Here is a 15,890-nt window from a genome sequence, read left to right as displayed (position 1 = left end):
ATGTTTTCTCTATAGAAAACAGTCCTAAAATGTTGGTGCTTTTTGCACCTTTTTAAAATATTGGCTTTAAAAGAAGTTGAGACAGTGATTTTTTTATACTAGATTTTTTCCTTGACACAGGATCGCAATCAAGTTTCATTGTTCTTTCAAGAACATTTTTATAGAAGATGTACGTTTCATGACATTACAGAACAAAATAATTTTTTGGTATAAAAGGTTGAAAACGAGACCAATATGATATTTGAGAGCAAAAAAAGAAAAGTTTAACTGATTTTGCTTATGAACATAGAAGAAGTTGGCTGAGTGCATCAAGAAATGACAACACCTTCTTAAAACAAAATAAAAATGTGCAATCCAACAAAACCTTATTTTTTATCCTGTTTGCATGTTCTAGTCGAAATTTGTTCCATATTTAAGTCTAGTACGCAGCTAGAGCGAAAGGAAATTTTCCATACAAAAATAGCACAACGAAATCTTGAACGAAATTTAATTTTATTTTGTTTTCGTTTTAAAACTTATTTTCTGATATTTTTTCTTAAATTTTTTTATTTGTACCTATTGTTATTATTTTGACATAACACTCGATGTTATTTTTGCGTTAACATGTCCGCTGTTGACTTCGGAGACTTAAAAATTTTTCATTTCGCTTCAGCTGCGTACTACAACAGCCGGAAAAAGTATTTTGACAAAATGAACATTTTTCTTACTGATGAAAATAATCTGTAACGGTTAAACATAAAATAAGGAAGTTGACGGTTATTTAATAAGTATAATATGGTGAATCTCATGATGGTCAATGTCAGTCAAATAGTTGGTATTATGCTTCGAGGCTGCATTTTTCGTATAAAAAGTGCTAATTTTTGAGGGAAAAAAGTATTTTGACAAACGTTCTTTTTCAATGTTGGTAAGGTAAGGTAATGCATTTTACATGTTTCAAGAACGTAAAAAACTGACAGACTTGGTAGGGCTCCGATTTAAAAAAAAAAGGGCAAAACGGTGGAACTTACCATTGAATTAAGTGCATCTTCTGTTGCAAGTCATAATTTCGGTATTCGGAAATTATGACTTGCAACAGAAGATGCACTTAATTCAATGTTAAGTTCCGCCGTTTTGCCCACTTTTTTACAAATCGGAGCCTTAACAAGTCTGTCAGTTTTTACGTTCTTGAAACATGTAAAATGCATTACCTTACCTTACCAACATTGAAAAAGAACGTTTGTTTTTTTAACTCAAAAATTAGCACTTTTTATACAAAAAATACAGCCTCGAAGCACAATACCAACTATTTGACTGACATTAACCATCATGAGATTCACCATAATATACTTATTAAATAACCGTCAACTTCCTTATTTTATGGTTTAACCGTCACAGATTATTCTCATCAGTAAGAAAAATGTTCATTTTGTCAAAATACTTTTTCCGACCATTGTAGGCTTTTAGTCGAAAATCATTGTTTCCTTCAAAACTGTTTTTTTTATTGTTTTCATGCAATAATAAAGTAAAAATACAAAAAAAAAATAATTCTGGCCATGTTTTTGGGAAAATTTACCAGTGTGCTGTGTGTGACAGTCACAGTGTATTCGCTGAACATGCAAATGGGAAAGGTAGTTAAAGTCTATACAGGTTGTCCCAAAAGTCAACGTTGAAACGAAAACGGTAGATAGGTTAGGTGGTGACTGTTATTAGAAAAATGTTTTAAAAAATCGCAGCCGTATATTTTGGGAGTTATGGACATTCGAAAAAAAATAGAAAAAATGGTCACCCTGTGACCTCAAAATTTGGTGTGTTCATTCCTCTTTTCAAAATGGTATAACATTGTTGAGAATATTCCATAAATAGCTGAAATAAAAATATTTTTCTTAAGGAATCCGACTTTTTTTATTAGGTAATTTTTCATAGGTAGGTATTATTTAATTTTTGTACCCTTATAGAACTGAATTTGCGTTTTTAGAAGTAGTAAAGTGCTGATTTTTTAAAAGATAAACAAGCTTAAATAATACTCTAAAGGTAGACTACGTTTAAGCAAAGGTTTATGAATGAAAATAGTAGAAAAACATATCCTTTCGGTCTTTTGACCGGAAATGACGAACTTAAACACTGCGTACACAAAGCAGGTTTGAAATAAACTTCTTTTTTTAATGTTGGATACTTTACTTTTGGGACACCTTGTATAAATTCATTGGATGTTTTTTCATACCATATGAATAAAAAAATACTGTTTGTCAGTTTTTTTTCAACTTAACAAACGGTTGTAACTATTCAAATATCATCAAAATCATCGGATGGATGAAGAATGTAATAAAATAAGCAACATTTCGTAATTTTCTTAGTAGGTACCTACTTCTAATTCACCAATAGATTCGTTTTGAGTTTAAGTTTAGTAATAAATAAGTGATAATATAATACAACTATGTATATTTAGGTACACATATGTATGTATATATATGTATATGTACAGCTTTAAACGGTGATTTTCATCCAAGCGCGTAAAACGTTCAGCATTCCTGCACATTATCATACTTTGTTTTAAAGAAAAATCAAAAAGCCATATTCTGTATTTATTAGTTTAAAAATAATTATAGAGAGCATACATTGAATGAAAAACACACAAAACTCGATAACTTTTTCGTCTTAAGAAGTTTCACCACTTGCATTCACCACATCTGAAAAAAAAAATCCAAAAATGGCTACATAATTTACATAAATTTGTGTTTCGTATTAGTGAAATACCTAAACTATGACTTGCACGTTCAAACCCAATGTGATTCATTAAATTCCAAACAATTAAAAATACCATTCATTTAGAAAAGTTAGTAGATATATTTCCTAATCATTTGTTTTTCTTTCATTTTAGTTAACATAATGAGGACTCCCATTTAATTATTCAAGGTTTCAATAAACATTTTTGAAGGTAAGTGGAATTATATCTTATTAAATAAGATATAATATTAAATAAGATATAATATTTCATTTGATAAATTTATAAATTTTGTTTGATGTTATTATTTTTCTGATGTTCTTGTCTCAATTAAAAAAAGAAATAAATATTAGTAAAATGAAAATATGGATCATTCCAAGCAAATGCTTGCGAATTAACAAACAGAGCAAATTCATAGAACATTTTGATTGCATTAAATGATCAAACAAAGTTAGTAATTTGGTATTCAAAAATGAGATTATTTACAATTTATTCGACATTCTAATTGTTTTAAATTAGACAAATAATGATGAATAAATTGATTTTTTAAAATGCTATGCAAGTAGGATCTCGCCAAAGAGTGATATCGTAAAAAGCGCACCCAAAGAGTTCTGCGCCGTGCTTTCTTGGACATAAGCTGATGCCGCTCCTTACAATACCAACAGTTTACTTATTTTGATAATTTAACTGTGCAAAGTTTCTTTAAAAAAAATTATTTTGAATCATGTATATTATGATTATTTTATATTAAATACATAAGTTAAGCACAAGATTTTAACAACAAGCTTGTGTTGAGTCTGTAATTGTTTATCTGAAAACCTGACAATTCTGTTTCTGATTTTTTGTCATTTTAAACACGTATAAAAGTCATATAAAAATAAAACACATATAGAATGCAGTGACTTCATCAGTTTAAAAATGTTTAGTTTTGTAGTGTTTATGACCACCACTTTTGCACTCACGCCTTAAAGTTGATAAATTCATTGAAAGTGAATATGACCCAATTTTTCAATCTCATACCAAAATATCTTCACTTTTTTTTACAAATTTCTGCTTTCTACCGAACTCTACCTTTGGTTGTTCGGGTCTATTGCTTATTTATTAACCTGTCCTAACTAAATTAATTAATTTAAATAAAAAAAAGAAATAGACAATTGGAAATAAATAAACAAAAGCCTAAAAAAATCACACCAAATTGACGGCAGGAGCGTAAAAACAAAATTAATGACAAGAATTTGAAAGTGAAGCTTTCCTACTGACCAGATTTATGTACCTATAACTACATAAATGGAAGATTGTTTAAAAAGGTGACCAGGGTCGTCGAATCAATGCAAATTGTCACTATAACATAAAATATTAGGTAGTGATTGTTTCTTTTTAGGGAGCGGGTCATAATTCTGCTTGTCAAAATTCTGTACGACAAAATTCTGTGGGGTCAAAATACTGTAATACCATAATTCTGTACGTCATTATACTGTAAATACAAAATTCTGTACGTCAAAATACTGTATCAACAAAATACTGACATGCAAAATTCTGTTTTGTAAAATTCTGTACGGAAAAATACTGTTTATTAAAATTCTGTAAAAATGCTGTAAAAAAATATCGTGCGCGCGCACTTTTTTACATTAGCAAAACTATATTTTTTTACAGCATTTTTACAGAATTTTGATTTACAGAATTTTGATGTACAGAATTTTGAAATACAGTATTTTGACCAACCAGAATTTTGCTATACAGAATTTTGACTTTCAGAATTTTGTTCCTACAGCATTTTGCACATACAGAATTTTGACATACAGTATTTTTGCATACAGTATTTTGAATACAGAATTTTGCAACATACAGAATTTCGACCCCAACCCTTCTTTTTAAACTCATAGGTCCCTACCAATAATCAAATTTAAAGCTGACTTTAATTTTTACCTTAATTCTACATATTTCACAATACCAAAAACCAATTTAATATAGTCAAGTTAAATTCTAATGCTCGATTAAAATTTATAGTTTGGAACTCAACTATAAAATTAACCTAGAGTTAGCCTTTAACCTTACTATTAAATTGGTTTTGGTATTGTGAAATATGTGGAATTAAGGTAAAAATTAAAGCGAGCTCATGTCATAATCATAACCTAAGTAAACAAAAAATAGTTCAAGTTATTATTTTTTCATTCAGGGTAATTCCACGCAAGTTGACCACTATTAGGCAAATGATGGTATTAAAATATTTGTTCTTTTTACTTTAATAATTTCCTCCTGTGTACCTACCTCAATCTAAAAATTTAAAATAATGAGGAGTTTGTGAGCAAAAGATGGGAAAAATTACCTAACACTAAACATTTTTTCTTTAATGTTTACATATTGTGTACATTTTTTTCATACTAAACTCCTGCTCAAAATTAACGCACACTTTTTTTTCTTTAGTTATACCCCTGCATCTTGTTTGAAATGGCTTTAAAATTATTTGTTGTATTTTTTTGTGTTTGCTTATTGTTTAGCAAGTCAGAAAAATGCTAAATTGCAACAGTATTATTAACCAAAAAAAAGATAAACCAAATTTAGCAATTCAAGGTCTGAAAACTGATATTAAAATAATTTTTGTTTTTTAAGAAAAAAAATTTTAAAAAATGGAAACGCGTGACAGTTCTTTCCAATAATTTTTTTCAATACTTGGCATTGTCTCCTGTAGCGCATATGGTAATTTGGAGTCGTCTATTCCTTCCACGAATTAAGTTTTGAAGGTTTTGTTGTAACTTTTCTTTCACTGCAGTTTTCTGTTAATCAAGAATGCTTGGAGGTGGATTTCGGCCGCAAATGCATTTTTTTCAACATTTCGTAGACATGTTCTATTGAATTTACATCCGGATATCTGTGCGGTCAATTCAAAGGCGGCACATTTTAATTATGAAGATATTCTCAAACCACTCTAGCATGCATTATCGTGCATCAGACTGATTTGTGGACCAAATCTAGGGGTGATTGGAACCGCATGCTGTTCGAGAATATCAGCCAAGTATCTTTGGGTACTTAAATTAGGTCTAGGAGATCTCACTAACTCCGTAGGTGTTGTGAGGCAGAGTTTACTCCATGAAAATTTATGACTCATCTCTAAAAGGTTCGCGGGTTGACAGATAGACTTCAGCATACCTCTCCAAATCTTCCCCACAAACATTTTATTCCATACCTTCAATTTAAGCTAATTCCTGTCTTATTTGAGAAAATAACCACGATACTGTGAGATAAAGTAATAGTAGGACTTTTTTGTAAAATAAATATGATGTGCGTTAAATTTGAGCAGGAGTGTATGTTTTTTTATGAATTTCCTTCAAATATGCTTACTGAAATAATTGGGGTTATCGGGAACTTTTTTTCTCATCGAATTTTTTTTTCATATTTTCGAAAAATTGGTATCGAGAACTTTTCGAAATTGGGAAAAAAATCCCATGGAAAAATAGCTATCAGCAACTCTTTGTCTATGGGAAATCTTGTGTTTTTTCTGTCTGAATATTTCCCCGTGATTTAGTTGTCGGAATTGAAAGCGGAACAAACAATTTAAGCAATTTTCAGAAAATAATAATAAATTTTTTTTTTAATTTCTAATATTCTTTTTGGTGCGTTTTATGAAAGTTATTATAAACAAAATTTAAGTTTTAATTTTTTTGTTTTAACTTTACATTTGTAGGAATTAAGAGATATTTTCTTGCGAATATTAAAAACTGACTTTGATTCTCCTTCAAAGCTGACATCTTAAGCTTTAACACGGCCTTTAGACCAAATTATCTCATCTTTTTATTTTCTTAGTTAATGACTTTAACCTTTTTTACCGATTACAAATCTTGAACCTATTATTACTGATGATGATTATGATGACAGTCTGAAAAACATAATCCTCAAAAAAGTATTTTTAAGCAAAGTTATTTATTTTAATAAATGTTTATTTTTAACCTTGAATTTTAAGTGATTTATTCTCGTGTTGGATATCATCTTTTAGTTAGAAGATGTCATTGTTTAGTAGTAACGATCATCACGTTTTTAGATTCCTTGTCAAAGCTAAAGAAATAAATTAATTGTTCAATCTTTGAAATCTTTTTTTTTTGTTTTTCTTACACAAGTCTATGATTAGATTCTTAAAATATATATACGTAAGTATAAATATAGTTAAGCTAGCAAAAATGAACGTTACTCACGTACATAAGATGGATTTATTTATAGATACGTATAGGTATTACTATGTACAGGTACACAGGTATATATGTATGAATGTTACTACCTTCGCAATAGTTTTCAATGTCAAGTAGTATAATTTTACTTAATTAACTTTAAAGATATACAAACATACCTACATATTATAATAAATTAAAATTTGTAGTCATTGAATACAAAAGTAATAATAATAATGGTGACGTATGATGAATATTTTTGAGCTTTTAAAGTAGTTTGCTATTACAATAGTATTTTACCTGTTTTATGAGGAACTGTAACTATGAGAGGGCGCTAACTATTTTAGTTTAATACTTATATGCATGACCATGGCAATGAAAAGACAATCTTTGTTTATTGTTCATATTCGTACATGGAAAATGGATCAACAAAAAATATACATAAATATACTATATACCTACTTAGAAAAAACAAGTTGAATAGTAATGCAAATCCAGGTTTTTGAACAAATTAGGCACTTTACTAAAGAAGTTCTAATAAACAAGAAAAAATTGGATTAAAAATTTGAAGTATGTTAAGAATGAGCCCTTAATACATTAACTTGAGATATATAAAAACCAATCGAAAATTTGTTATTTAAGTTGTCAATCCTCCCATATATACGTAGGGAAATATACATTTTCTGTTCTAATAGCTAAATAGTTTGCTGTGACTTGATGCCACTATCCACTTTGTATCTGGAAAATTGCCAAAATTGGTTTTTTCGTCGACATGCTTTTTGACGAAAATTGATCATTTATCAAGGTTTCTTTTTATTTAAAGTTTGTACTGAAGTTCTAGATACTACGAAATTAGACCAAAGTAGTGACAGCTATTGATAAATAAACTTCTTAAACGCTGTGTTTAGGTAGGTATGCTCCACTTTTAATGAAGATTTGAAGTTCCAGATGAAGGTTACCCATTAAGAGAAAGAAATAAATCATTTCTGCGGAACTCTATTCGAAAGATCAAGAAAAACAGAATGATGATAACAACGTTGAATTAGAGCATTGTATTACGTATAGACAAAGATATATTTGTACCTATGTAAAAAAAAATTATTCAATGAACAAAAAATCTTTTCAGTCTAATGCATAGAATTCGCATGATCGCGAAACGCTGAATAAATAACTAAGAAAATTCCACTCAAGGTACACATAATTTCTTTCAAATTGAAATATATATATAAAAAAAAAAATGCATACTGGTCATAAAAAAAATATTGAAATGTGAAATTAGTGGGCATTAGAGTTTGGATACGAATATCTTCGAAATGGTTTAAGTAATCGATACCTAGGACCAAGGACCTTTTTTGTAGAACGTTGGAGCTCCTACAAGAATATATTTTGATAATTTGATAATAATGACTTCTCAGTAAATTAGCAAATTTTGAAAAAGTAAAAAATGTTCCTATAATTTTATTTAACTTTGTCCTCCGATATCTTCCAAATGGTTAGATAAACGAAAAAAGTTTAGAAGACCTTTTTTGTGGAGCAATCTGTTTCCAACAAGAATAAGTCTTGCCCGTTTGATTATTATAATTTTTAAATTTGTTACAAAATTAAGAATAAAAAACGAATTTTTAATAATTTTCTCAAACTTTGAACCTCGAATATCTTTTAAACGGCCAATTTAATTTCCTACAAGAATATGTAACGAAATTTGCTAAAAAATCGATTGATAAATAAAAGATTTTTTTCTTATATGAGATTGATGTAAAAATGTAAAACTGCGAAGTGAAGGATCTTCCCATTAATATTAAGAGCTCACACTTTTTCAGTATGTTTTAGTCTTTTAGAGGTGTCTAGCAATCGATTTTTCGGAGTATACAATCAAAAAAAAGATATTCGAATTTTTCGACCCACCCTAATGTATAATATCCTTTAAAGACTTAAAATATTATTTTTAACTATGAAAGTGTACCAATAACAGAGGTGAATGATTCTACAATAAATAAAATCCATTTTTGGAACTATCATGTTTCAATCAAATACCAAAGATATGTACCCATACAGATACACACATAGTATATGGTCAATGAACATACTTCTGACGCAGCTCTACAAGAAAGACGTATAAGATGAATTAAATAAAAAGATAACATCTGTAACCATAACTTCTGGACTACCTAATAAGATAAAGCATCTGGAAGTTCTGATGCTAAAATTTGAGACTCTACAGGGCTAATAAGCAGTCCAACATTAAGATCATGTACATAGGTACTAATGTTAGTTTTGAATCGTAGAGTTATTCATAATCATGTACATGCATACATGTTGCAAATATGTACTTATTTAATAACTTGTATGTTGGTATGTATCAAACATTCCTTGTACAGATTGGCAAGTTCTGTATTAAATACACTTAACAGTATCTATGATCCATCGCAAAGACATTACCGGAGTAACAAGTTCAAGATTGAAAAAGAAATACCTATACAAAAGCCAATCATGAAATGGTATATCTTGAATGCCAACGGATTTAATAATAGGTTATCTAGCATGTAAGGTATGAGATGCTGCTCACTGCTATTATGGTGCACACAAAATATTTAGAGAAACATTGAAACATTTATTTGGACACGTTTTCTAAACACGTTTTGCTGCAGTGCACACTGCACATTGTGTAGAGAAATTGATATTTTTAATTTGCGAAATAGTGAAACGAGTAGTTTAACGACTTTCTTCATTATAGCAAACAATAATAAATAATGAATCATTTGTATCATTCACGTTTAAGTGTAATTAATTTAGATTATTTTTTTGGTCTCCGATTCGGCTGATTTTAATATTTTTTTTCTTAACTGCTGCAATTCAAAAATGTTAATCAATGTTGACCGACTGGAGATATGGTCTGTTTTTCCTTTTTAATTAAAATTAGCTACTTGATATTTTTGTGGTAAAAGAATATTAACTATTCTTCAAATTGTTTTTTTTTTTTTTTTTTTTAATTTTATAAACTTATTAATTTCATTCTTGCAATTACAATGAATTTATTGAGAAAAAATATTGTGCATTTTACTTCGAAAAACCACAAAGCGCCTTCAAAATAATGCATTTTTTATTTTATTTTATTTTATTTTCAACCAGAAAAAAGGTTACCAAATGCAATTTTCTGAACCAAAATAGTTTTATATATGTAGGTAGGTACTTTTTAAGGTAGCGATAATCCTAAATCTAGACTCAAAAAATGTATTTCTTTTTTAAAATGGCTTCCATTTTCGTTAAAGTTTTTAATATAGTTTGATTAAAATTTAATTTTCTTGTATTATATAAAAATACCGCCAAAAGAGATCATTTATTTTTGATCTGAAATCAAATTTCCCAGATCTTGATAACGAGATTTACAATTTGCACACTCAATTTCACACACACCCTGTATTTGACATTTATGTGAACATTTGTTTTTGTAAATTCTTGATTAGGTTTTTTTTTATATGGAAAAATTGTTCACATAGCTAAGAATAAAAATAAATCAACTGGCAACATCCATTTGCCACGAGGGATCAATGGATTGGATACAAAAATCTCAGTTTCAAAATATTGCCAACTTATGTGGATTTCCATTTGATACAGAGATTTTTGTAGCAAATCTAATTTATATTTTGGTTTAAGAAAAAAAACGCTTTTCTATGTAACAAACCTGTGTGGAGAAAATTTATTTCTTCTTAAACATATATTTTTAGGTCCGTCAAAATAGCACCCACATCCCAAATCCCAAATCTGAGTATGCAGGAATTTGTTGCTAATTAGTTGGTCTTATCTTGAATTTGTTGCTCCACCTCAAAAGCGTTTTTTGTTTTTAAAGATCACATCTCTTAAAATGCGTATCAAATATAATATAATCATAGGTACTATTTTTACTTGCTACTTTTTTTATAGGAACTTTGTTGTTTATTAATTTATGCATTCGTAAAAACACCAAAGTAGTTACCAGTTAACCCTTTCGAACCCAAGCTATGAAAATCAATATTAAAAAAATGTTTTTTCAGTATTATCATGTTAAAAACATAACAACTAAGAAATATGAATAATGAATAGCAAAACTAATGTGTTATTCTCATGTTAAATGTAAGATGTAAGTAACATGCACTGTTTATCAGGGGCGGATCCAGGATTTTTTTCTGGGGGGGGCACAAGGGACGTATTGGCAAAAAAAAACAGCAATAACAGTTAGAAATAAAGTGAAGTACCATACGACTGACAAACAAGCAGAAAATTTTAACGACCCACAGTGGTCTAAAACCTGGCCAAAAATATTTAGGCACATTTCCCACATCAAATAGGTACCAAATGACCAAAAATTTATTCGGAAGGAAAAATTTTCATTTTCTTGTTAAAGTAAAAGCCACTTAAGTGCTAACCCTCTTACTCCTGGATTAGCCGGAAGAAAAAAAATATAAAAAATCAGAAAATGCACGTACAATTCTGTGCTATATTAAAGTAAGTAATCTATTCTTTGTTTAATTTTTTGACTTAAGTTGTTTCACCAAATAGATTTTGAGAAATTAAGTTTTAAAGATGAAATTTTGAAAAAAAAAAATGTTTACGTTTTTTAATTGATTTTGTATAAAATTTTGCAATATTATGGACATAATTATACCATTAGTTAATGACCTAGTAGTTTTTAGTCAAATACTAAAGACTTCATTCTAATAAATATTAAAGTTCCTAAGAATAACAAAAAAACTGAATCCTACTTTTTTGCCGGGAAACCCAGTTTTTTTTTTTTATTTGCATTAACCTTTTGTAACCCAAGGTCGTAAATTTAAAAATTAATAAGTCAATCGATTGGCCTTTATCTTTAATAAAACACGTATTTTTTTAAAAATTCAATAAAGTCATTATTTACTTAGTTATTTCGATATTTTGGGAGTAAAAAAAAGTTTAAATAATTTATTTTTACATAAAAATTCAAAAATTCAAGCAAAAAACTATCTAATATTAATTTTTAGGCACTTTCCTAAAATCCAAAAATAAAACCCCGTGGGGTTTACTAACAAAAACTATTTTTTTTCTGAATTTCGTAGTTTTTATACAAATTTGCTTATTTTCAAAAAAAGCCCAACTTTCAACATTAACTGTCAATTAAAAACTATTGGTGCTATTTATTAGAAATTTGAAGTACTATTTCGATAAAGCAATACTTAAAGATTATAATATTAGAAGCTTCAAAAGAAAAAAAAATAGTTTGTAGAGCTTTTATGCAATCTTTTTCGGTTTGTTACAGAAATGTCACATGGGGCTACAAGGGGTTAAATTGTTTTATACCTCAAGAATATTGTGTTCAAATCGTAGGTCTCTTGGAGCCAAATTGACCAAGTTATAAGTATTTTAATACTACCCTTAGGAACGTTTTAGTCTTTTAGTCCAGAGTTCAAAACTTTAAATCGTTATCCCCACAACTAATGTTTTCAACGCCGGTGCTCCTCATAACTTCAAAACTACTGCACCGATTCTTTTGAAATTTGGAACACTATTATTTTTACATATTTTTAGAGGTATCCCTGGAGAAATTTTCTCAATAAAATAATATTTATAAAAATCTATAAGTAAGGGTCGCTTTTGAGGAGTTTTTTTTCAAGGGGTCTTTATTTTCGGGGTGCAAACTTGGGCAAACTTCTGAAATGCAAGTTTGTTCTACATATATTGCAGTTCTATAATGTATAGTTTATGCAATTTTGTGACGTGTTCCGCTATTTTAAAAACACTAATGTTGAAAAAAAACAACGAAAAAAGTGCAAATTTTTTAAATCCTCTGTATGAAAAAATAGAGTTGCATATAGGTACAATTATTTTTTTTATATCATTCAATGTCATTCGATGTCCATATCAAAATTTTTCACCAAAATCACTTTGAAAATTCACTTTTTTTTAAATCGAAAAATCGTTTATTTATTTGTGAGGTGGAGCTTTTCATGGGAAAGGGATGAAACAATCAACAAAATTCGCATTTTCAGCCAGAAATAGACAAGAATTTTACTCAAGTTCTTTCTGTTATTATTCATATATTTTTAAAACTCTTATAGTTTGATTTCCTTTAAGTATGAACCAGTGGCGTAGATAGGGGGGGGATCAGGGGGATATATCCCCCCCCATTGATTGGGATCGATAATTGTACAACATAACCAGTCATGAACAAATAAGTTAAAGAAACACACTCTGAAAAAAAAACGCTATGGATTTCGAGTTTTTGATTAGCTTAAAGGTTATAGATATGGTTTACCAACTCTCGTTGCCATTAAGTCGGAGTTTCAAAGAGTGAATTTAGACTTGGTCCATGCTTTGGATCTCGCCAAAGATTTAAGGGATCAACTAAAAATTAAACGGGCAGAAGACGACTCATTTTCGAAAGTGTTTCTAGATTCCAAAAAAAAAATAACTGAAGTCCTTGACATAGGCTTCAAACATAAGAGAATAGTGAAGCGACAAAAGAATCGTTCGAACCCTTCGGTTCAAAGTACAGAAAAGAATATTTTCGTGTTACTGTTTTCAACCTTTTTCTCGATTTCTAAATAATGGGCCTTGAAGAAAAATTTAGAAACCATGAAAACATACTAGAAAGGATTTTGGTTCTTTCCAAGAATTCTTCGTCTGAAATAGACAAAGCAGCTAAAGAATTTAATGAAACTGTTGAGTTTTACCAAACATTTGGCTGCAGGACAATCTTCTATTCTTCCACCGAGAAAACAAGACCACGTTAAATAGAACAAAAACAATAAGATTTTCTTATGGTTTTCATCCAATAAGGAAATATTATTTTAACAATCGGGTTTTCCTTATTGTTGTAAAATATGCACTTGTAGGGTCTTACTAAGAAAAAAAATACGATCATGGTCGGGGATCGAACTGAAGACCTTAACTCTCTAGTCGCACATCTGCCACCTATACCAACTCACTATAGAAATATTGGTCACAATTTGTGTTCTAGTGCCAAGTTGAAAAATTTGAAATTATGAAATTTTTACTAAATTTCAAAAAGATTTTCTCCATGAAAATAATATTTAATAATTAATTGCTGATTTTAATAAGATTTCTTCATAAAACAGTTCAATAAGAAAATCTGTTAGTTTTTAGGTGGTCCTGGTCATATTTTTCTCTGTGTGAAGAATTAAAAACTCAGAAAAGATATTTTATCAGAAGGAATAATACTTCCTCTATGAACTCATTGAAAGCCCTCGATAGCTGCCCTAAAGAAAGTTTTCCTAGTACCCTTATATATTTTATTAAAGATATAAGTTACACTGCTGGTTTCAACGTCAACCACGGAAAGAACTTTCTCCAATTTAAAGAGAATAAAAACAATACGAAGAAACATTATTAAAACTTTAAAAAAATTTGCGAACTAAATCCATCCCCCCCCTTAGCGAAAAGCTATCTACGCCACTGGTATGAACTTTAAGTTCTGGGGGGGGCACGTGCCCCCGTGCCCCCCCCCTAAATCCGCATATGCTGTTTATGACCACCAAAAAAAGTCGGACAACTGAAAATAACTTTTTATAGAACAATAAAGTATGCTACTTCTTCTAAGCCAAAATACAAACACTTTCTGGATTAACATTTTGTATATCTTTTTTTCAAAATTATGACCATATATAAAAAAAAATGTTTGTAAAAAAATGTGGATTTCAGTCCCTTTTTCCATAAAAAAAATTAAAAGTATGATATTTGACTAAATTTTTGTACTAATCCAGTAGCTAGGCATTATTTATCTTTCAATTAAGCCATCGAGACCTAAAAAATTATTTAATGGAATACTTTTTACTTTACGAATTTTCAAAGATATGTTACATGAGAGTAACGCTGGTACCGAAAGGGTTAACAATCAAACACGAAAAACATATACATACGTTCTTATTTTCTAACATTTTTTTAAATAACAACCTCAATAATTTCAACTCAACAGATTTTTTAAATATTGAAAAATTAATTTTAATTAAGAAAAATATGGGATCGGGTCAAAATTCTGCTTTTTTTCTATTGTTTTTCAAAATTCTGCTTTTTAAAATTTGTATACTGACTTTCTTTTAAATAAAATATGTTTGTATACTAATTGGAACCGATGTTGTATATTCCTTTTCTTATTCAAATTTTTGAATATTCATCTTTATTTGATAAATTAATAAATTTTTAGTTATTTTCGGAAATGTTTAATATTAAAAACCTTTTCTTAATATTTTCAAATTTATTCATTTATAAAACAAAAATTAATTCGCATTTAAAAAATGACAAATTATGTAGGTAAGTAATCAAATAAGCAGATAATTTTTCAAAAAAATGATTTTACAGAATTTTGAAAAGCAGAATTTTGAAAAACAGAATTTTGAAAAACAGAATTTTGAAAAGAAGAATTTTGAAAGCAGAATTTTGACAAAAGAATTTTGACACCGGCAGAATTTTGACCCCAACCCGAAAAATATATATATTTTTTAAATATAAAAATTTCGAAGACGGAATATTTTTTTTTAATTCTTGGTTCTTAGTGTGTAAATAATTAAAGTTAATGGCATACCAACTATATTTAGAATTGTGATTTTTTTAACAGTCGCTCTAACGGCTTAAAAAAACTTCTTAATAAAATAAATCAAGTTGGCTACTTATACTTCAGCACTTCACAATTTTTTTTGTTTTTTGCAAGTAAGTTTTTTTAATGAGATACCAGTATTTCCAAGTATTTTTGGCAGAAGATCAAAAATAAATGAAAATATTTCGACGGTTAAACTTCATAACCTCGTAAGTCGAAAAATTCGAAAAAAATATTATTAATGCAAACAATTCAGAAAATTCAGAGCTATCTTTTGGTATATTCAGTTCAACAATGTTATTTTGAACATTTTTCAGGAATGACGAAATTCAAAAGCTCGTATTGATATATCCCATACAAAAACAAGAAACACAACATATTGTTTTTTGATTTCTGAAAAACTTGCAAAAACGACTTACGAGGTTATGAAGTTTAACCGTCGATTTGATTTTTGTGACAAATGGAA

The 15,890-nt window shown here is 28.8% G+C and overlaps 1 protein-coding gene across 1 annotated transcript in view; it reads left to right on the top strand.

Moving 5' to 3' along the window:
• Window positions 1-15,890, top strand: part of LOC129917705 (uncharacterized) — a 62,640-nt gene that overhangs the window by 27,714 nt on the left and 19,036 nt on the right. Inside the window, exon 2 of the mRNA XM_055997769.1 lies at window positions 2,858-2,914. The gene's annotated coding sequence lies outside the window, so the exon portion shown is untranslated. The remainder of the gene's footprint in view (window positions 1-2,857; window positions 2,915-15,890) is intronic.

Source organism: Episyrphus balteatus, chromosome 4, assembly GCF_945859705.1.
Source record: "Episyrphus balteatus chromosome 4, idEpiBalt1.1, whole genome shotgun sequence".
NCBI lineage: Eukaryota > Metazoa > Arthropoda > Insecta > Diptera > Syrphidae > Episyrphus > Episyrphus balteatus.
The sequence above is the reverse complement of the archived record's forward strand: the minus strand, read 5'-3'. Positions and strand labels throughout refer to the sequence as shown.